We start from the raw sequence: 7,500 nt of genomic DNA, 5'->3' as shown, positions 1-7,500 counted from the left end.
TAGAAGTACAAATGTTTCACTGAAATGGAAGAATAGTGTTAGTGTTACGGGGTCATTTTCACAGCATTGTGCAAATAACAGAGATCACCCTTGGTTTCTTTGATTTCAGTTTAGAACAACAGTTAATAACAACTTATATGTATTTTCAGTGTCATGGCAGAATCTTTTAAAAACAAATATTACAGCTTACCTTCTTCACTTTGAACTCTGCAGGGATATTTTACCACATCACGTTCAGTCAAATAACTCCTCTGTAGTGGTCATTCCATTGTTCTAGAAGACACCAGCAGCTTCTGTGATTAGTTTGCCATTTTCTTCTTTTTTGTCTATTTCTTTTTTCAGTATCAGCTCAACGTCAGCTAGACATCATTCCAGACCCGTAACACTGAGTTTCATTACACAGTGAAATTACAGGCCAAATCACTTTCAGATAATTTTATAAGATATGAAGCGTAAGAAAGAGAACAGAGGAAGAGAAAAGCTGTAAATGCTGTTTACCTCATGGGGAAGATGCTGTGTGGTCCTGCATGTCATGATTTTTAAGATGTTGTTAGGAGACTCATATTTTCTTTATAAATGAAATGCACTTCACTCACTCACTCACTCACTCACTCACTGACTCACTCTATCACACTGACACATAGGAACAGCTTTTCAGTGCTTTGCAAGTTTAAAATTTTAGTTTGATTTTCCCTATGTTTATCCAAGTACATTTTTCAATTTTCACAAAATCTGTGTGCTGAAAAAAACAATAATTTAACTGCTATTTTGAAAATTATATATGTGAGATCTCCCTAGTTTTGTGACTGGAGAGGAGAGGAGAGGAGAGGAGAGAAGTGGAGACGAGAGGAGTGGAGTGGAGAGGAGGGGAGAGGGCAGGAGTGTAGAGCATAAGAGAGGACAGGAGTGGAGAGGAGAGGAGTGGAGAGGAGAGGAGAGGAGAAGAGATGAGTAGAGAAGAGGAGAAGAGAAGAGATATGAGCAGAGGAGAGGAGAGGAGAGGAGACAAGAAGAGAGGAGAGGAGAAGAGGTTTGAAGAGAGGAGATGAGATATGAGCAGAGGAGAGGACAGGAGAGGAGAGGAGAAGAGATATGAGCAGAGGGGTGGAGAAGAGATATGAGGAGAGGAGAGGAGAAGACATATGAGGAGAGGAGAGGGCAGCATTTGCTGTAGAAGGATGCTGCTTCCTTTTGATCTAATCCGTGACTGGGTGAATGGATGGGTTCATTGCTTGGTTAGTGGTTTCAGACCAAGAGCTGTGGTGTTTTCCCCTCATCTCTTACCAGACACAGACAGTCAGAACTGTGCACAGTAGACAGTCGACACTAGGAGAGTCTCATAAAGCCAAGTGTGTGGTAAGCGTCTGGACTAACGTTCTTGGCTTTTATCCCATGAAAATACATCAAGGGAACGAGCGGAAGTGAATCATCACACTCATAAAGATTTCATCATATGATTGTGTTTGTATACATAGCAGTTGCTTCATGTGCATGTTGGAAATAATGGATTATTTATAGGTCACAATTGGTCACATATGTTTCACAGTTGTTTTCTACAGATGGGGTATTATTCATTTGTTATGAATGAGCTATAAAGGATTTATATTTTTGGCATTCACCATTTATAACTCCCCTTTGCTCCCCTAAATGAATGTGTAGGGGCTGTGGTGACACCGCTGTGGATGTGTCTTAGAAGTGGGTTAAATGTCCAGCAGCTTGGTCATTGCTGTGGGTCTTTGATGTTGTGGTCAGTTTAGGTTGCTAAACTCTGGTCAGTTCTGTCTGTGTCATTTTAGCGTGCACATAAACTGAATACACACACACACACACACACACACACACACACACACACACACACACACACACACACCCTTTTTAATGGAGGTGTTCCTTTAAATTAGTGGAGACTTAAATTTACCTTTTAAGTTAGACTTAAGTCAACCCCTGTCCTAACCCTAACTCTAACCATAAACTAATCCTAAACTTAAAACATTTATGTTCTGGACCCATCAGGAAAACAAGTCCCCACAATGTGAAATAAGCAGGTTTTTGTCCGCACAACATTATATATTCTGAAATATCATGATACACACACACACACACACACACACACACACACACAAACTGTAGAAAAAAATAACAAGCCTCTTCCAGCAGTCTTTACACTTTTGTATGTCTTATGAAATGTGATCCAGAATCAGTGAATGCACGAAATTATTAATTCTAATCATTTAAACATGTACATAATTTCCACCTGAATGATGTGTCAAATATGTTTTTTTTAAAAGTTTTATATCATTGCCGTTCAATGAAAACCTGTAATTACATTTTTATTGATTTTTACTTTACTACATCATTTGAACACAGCAGCTGTCCTTCACATTGTGTGAAAGTTTCATCATGGAAATAGAAAGACTCCAGAATTAAAATCTTTTTATATTGACTTCCATTGAAAGTAAAGAAGGTTTTTTCCTTCTTCTGTACAGTTAATGTTTTTGGAGTTACAGATCCTGAACTTTTTTACCCATATTTTCTCCCCAGTTTAGTCATAGTCAGTTCCTCCTGTTAGCTAAATAAGAGCCCCACAATCACATAATGGCAACAAGCTGGGAGAATGAGACAAGCATATGCTTCCACCCAGGCACGTTAAGCCAGCCACCGCTTCTTTTAGAACTGATCCTAACACGATTCATACCATACAGCTGGACTCGCTTGGAGGAGAACATCAACTGGCCAGATCTGCCATGTCAGCTAACAGAAAATTAACATTCATTAGCATTTTGCCAATTGATGGGGGGAGGGCCAGGGACAAGACCATTTGTGCTCTTTTGGCCTCATGTGTCAGAGACATTAACGTGAAACTGTTTATATTCATTGTACAGTTGTACAACAAAATTTGACCTATGCATTTAACCCATCAGTGGCAGTGAACACACTCACACACTAGTGATTAGGAACAGTGAACACACACATACACACCCAACGCAGTGGGCAGCTATCCTCGTAACCTGGGTATCATTTTGGTGTTAGGTGCCTTGCTCAAGGGCACTTCAGCAGTGGATGTTTCCCGCCTGTCCTGGGAAGCGAATGGGCATACTTCCGTTACAGAACCTGCACCTCTACAATTTAGGCCACGGCCGGCCCGTCACCTGCAAACTCCCAATATTTAGGCCAGGAGTAAGGCTGCGATGTTTATATATTATACAGGCTTCTTCAGGGGAAATGGAGTTTTTAACCTTGTTAACATGCCCATGTTGTGTGGTGTATATGCTAGAAGACATATAATGCATTACGTGAGCTGTTGTGCCTTTGCAGGTAATCTCGAGCTTCAGTGGGTGAGATAGAGGTGGGGACTAATTGCGTATTCATAAATGTAGAGAATTCATAAATGTGTAGAGCTTCCCTTTAAGGCATTAGTGATGATTGGTCCAAAAGGAATGGTTTGCCATTTCTACATTCAGAAAAGTTCATTCATTACTTTGTTTACTTATTATTTAAAGATGCTGTAAGTGGCACTTAAAGGGTGGTGGGGAGGGGGTGTAAGAGACAGTTATGGAGACAGATACAAGTTTTCATTGGATGCTCTGTGTGGGCAGATGATTCCTGGCCCCATATTAATATTATTTTGTCACAAATCTGTCATTTAGAGTGTGTGAGGGTTTCATGATGAGTGGACATAGATATCCTCCAAAATGCTCTGGAAGAAAAGTTTTTGACATCTGCTTGAAAGTTGAACAGTAGTATGTTGAAATGATGTACACATTCAAATCATGCCATTTCAATGCACCACTTATTCAGTGTAACTGTGCCTGTATGTGTGTGTCTGTTTGTATCCATGAGTCTGTGAGTGAGTGAGTGTGCCATAAGCTTAAAGCTCATCCTCTGTTTTGGCAAATTATGAGGAGACTCTCAATTTCACTTCTCTCTCAATCTATGTCTCTTTTTCTTGCTGCTGTTTTTCTGTCCATCCATCTCATTCTCTCTCTCTCTCTCTCTCTCTCTCTCTCTCTCTCTCTCTAGCCCACCTTTAGTTCTTTTCTTGCAGATCTCCCCTTCCCCCCACCTTTCCCCAGTTCCTCTATCTTTCTCCCCTGGTCTCTCACTCTCGCTGTCTCTCTTACACTTTCTCTCTCTCTTTCTCAGCCTCTCTCTCACTCTCTCTCTCTCTCATTCTCTCTCTCTCTCTCTCTCTCCATCTCTATATCTCTTCCGCACTCTCTCTCTCTCTCTCTCTCTCTCTGTCTGCTGGAAGTTAATGAGCCCAGCTCCCCCTGGGGAACACACACTTCCTTTGCCAGAAATGGAGAGAGAGAGAGAGAGAGAGAGAGAGAGAGAGAGAGAGAGAGAGAGAGATGAGGGAGGAGAGCTTACTCTGGGCAGAAAGAGTGACGGAGAGAGAGAGTGTGAAAGAGTGAGCGAGAGAGAGAGAGAGAGAGAGAGAGAGAGAGAGAGAGCGAGAGAGACAGAGAATGTGCGTGTGTGTTTGTGTGTGTATTTCTGCATGTGTGTGTGTAAGAGAGACAGACATTGCAGAAGGAGATAGTGAGGAGAAGGGGAGGGGCAGCGAAGGGAGATAAGACAGAGAAATGGGGGGGTAAGAGAGAGAGTGAAAAGAGCGAGAGAGAGTCTGCGAGAAGAGAATCAGGGTGTGAGGGAGCAAAGAGAGACTGAGAGGGCAGAAAGACACAGAAGGAAAAGAATGATGCGGACTGAGAGAGAGAAAGAGAGTGTGTGTGTGTGGTGTGTGTGTGTGTGTGTGTGAGAGAGAGAGAGAGAGAGAGACAGTTACAGAGAATGTGTGCAAATGAGAAAGAGTTACAGTGAGGAGAGAGAACAGAGCGTGAGAGTGAGAGTGAGAGAGGAGAGAATATGTAGAGAAGGTATAGAGAAGTCCAAACTGAAAGAAACAAAATGTATGTGTGTGTGTGAGAGAGAGAAGAGATAATGAGCAGAGTACAGAGAAGCAGATGCAGTTGAGTTTTTGTTTAAAGGAAAAAAGACCACCCCCCCCCCCACACACACACACACAAACAGCAAGTGTGATGGTGTCTGAGTGAGACGGTGGTCGTGCTAGTGTGTGTCCATCCATATGTTTGTGCGTGTGTGTGTGCTGGTGTGTGTGTGTGTGTGTGTGTGCTGGCGTGTGTGAGAGCAGCTCTGCGCTCTGGAGCTGGAATGTGCACAAGGCGGCCATTGTTGTTTAAACAGGCAGCCAGCAGCCCTTCTCCTTGGCAACGGGCTCTGCAGCAGCGTCTCCCACGGCAACAGTGGAACAGGGGTGCTCAGGGTTGGGGTGGGTGTGTGTGTGTGTGTGGTGTGGTGTCAGGAAGTCAGGGCCGCAGTGGAGAGGCCCCACTCCAAAACACTGGCCTCAAGGTCTTACTCAATATGTGTATGTGCATGTCAGTGTGTGTGAATGTCAGTGTGCGTGTGCGTGTGTGTGTGTATGTGGTGCGTTTGTGTGTGCCCATGGATGTGTGTTTCACAACTGGAGCAAGCAGGAAGCTTTGAACAAGACCCAAAGCCAGGTAGAGACAACATTAACCCTTGCAGATCTAGGTTCATTATTCAGTTATATTATTGTTTATTACCCAGCAACTATTATAAAATAGTCAATTGTTTTTATGAAATATGCAGTAACTACTATGCATTATTCAGTAAATATTGTGATGTATTCCGTGCCTGCTTTGATCGACCTCTTAGCTACTATTCCCTATTCAATAACAATTATGGAACATTCAATACTGTGAATTATCTGGTTATTATTATACATCTTTCAGTATCTATTTTAATTTTATGAGTAGCTGTTACAGCTTATTCATTCATTCATTCATTGTCTGTAACTGATTATCCAGTTCAGGATCGCGGTGGGCCTGGAGCCTACCCAGAATCACTGGGCGCAAGGTGGGAACACACCCTGGAGGGGGTGCCAGTCTTTCACAGGGAGACACACACTCACACATTCACTCACACACACCATTTGTTTTTGGACTGTGAGAGGAGACCAGAGCTGTTACACATTTCAAATAATTCATTCATTCATTGTCTGTAACAACTTTTTACAGTCCTGGGTCGCTGTGGGCCCAGATCTTACCTTGGATCACTGGGCATGAGGCAGGAACACGACCTGGATGGGATGGCAGTCCCAGGGCATTATTCAGTAATTATTATCAACTAATTATTCCTGCCTTGCACCCATTGATTCTGTGTAGGCTCCAGACACAGGATGATGCATTTACATAAAATTAATGAATTATGTATTCGTTCATTCATTCATACTTTTGGTTGTTCATTAATTCATCTGTAGCTGCTATATCCGGATCAGGTGGGTCAGAATCCTCCACAGATTCATTGGCCACAAGAAAGGGACCCTGGACATGGTGCCAGTACATCACAGCGTGGAACTAATCAGTAACTGTTCTAAATAACACAGTAGCTATTGTGTATTTGTTCCACAAATTTGATTAATTATTCAATATGTAATTTATAATAATAAAAAGTTATAACATGTACATATGCACTTTTGTATGTCATTTTGAGGATGTAGAACTGAGGGATTATATTATTTATGGTTAGATCACTAGAGTAACTGAGACTCTAGAATGTTTTCCTACATTTTCAGTGTATGTTCAATGTTTTCCCTCATTCACATGGTTCTAAAGTTTTATCCTCATTCACACTCTCTTTTAGACCAGACGTTCATAACCTGTAGACCAAAGACTGGTAGTGCAGCATAGGTTGTGTTGTACTCACCAAGCTGCAACAACTACTGCAACATAAGAACATATGTGATCCTGGTTTATGAATCAGCATCTCCCACTGGATAAAGAAAACCGACAGCAGGAAACATGGATGATTAAAGGCTTTACTAACATCACACAGTAAAGTTAGTGTAGTGATAAAATTCCCTAAATGTGCCACAATGGCCCTGACAATACCTGCCTTTTCCTTCCACATATTCGTGTGAGGCCAGGTCTTCAGTTTTGTCAGCCACCAGAAAAAAGTTCTGGAATTGACTGGACGGCATAAACACTCTGTGCGTGTCACTCACACTCAGACCTAACACCACGCTATGACTACATTGTCTCTGGGAAGCAGTCCCAGAGGTCGCCTTATTTGAGCACTAACATGTCAGTTGTGCTGCTGTATGTTGTGGCTGTAATGCTCCATATAATTTACTGCATCAACAGCAAAATATAACGACACCACACACACTCCCCTGGTCTGTAGTTGTAAAAAGTCAAAAGGTCAAAACTATACACTATTCCCAAATGCAGTGTGTTTGCATCTCTGCTCGGTTCTGTTAAGTCAGTTAATTGATGCTACGTTGCTGATGCCATGCCAAATGGTTAGGGATGACCATCCTACACTCCCAGAGTAAGTGAGGCCCGGTGTGCCCTCTTGGACTCTCAGTCTTGAATGGCTGAGGTATCAGTGGAGATCTATCTCTTTATAGGGCTGTCAGTACTGGAAAATAGACTGACATTGCAGCAATAATAA

General features: G+C 42.2%; 1 protein-coding gene across 2 annotated transcripts in view; it reads left to right on the top strand.

Moving 5' to 3' along the window:
• ahdc1 (AT hook, DNA binding motif, containing 1) overlaps nucleotides 1-7,500 on the top strand; it is a 27,401-nt gene that overhangs the window by 5,243 nt on the left and 14,658 nt on the right. The gene's annotated exons all lie outside the window — the stretch shown is intronic.

Source organism: Hoplias malabaricus, chromosome 6 (genome assembly GCF_029633855.1).
Source record: "Hoplias malabaricus isolate fHopMal1 chromosome 6, fHopMal1.hap1, whole genome shotgun sequence".
Lineage (NCBI taxonomy): Eukaryota > Metazoa > Chordata > Actinopteri > Characiformes > Erythrinidae > Hoplias > Hoplias malabaricus.
This window is presented reverse-complemented; position numbering and strand designations above follow the sequence as displayed.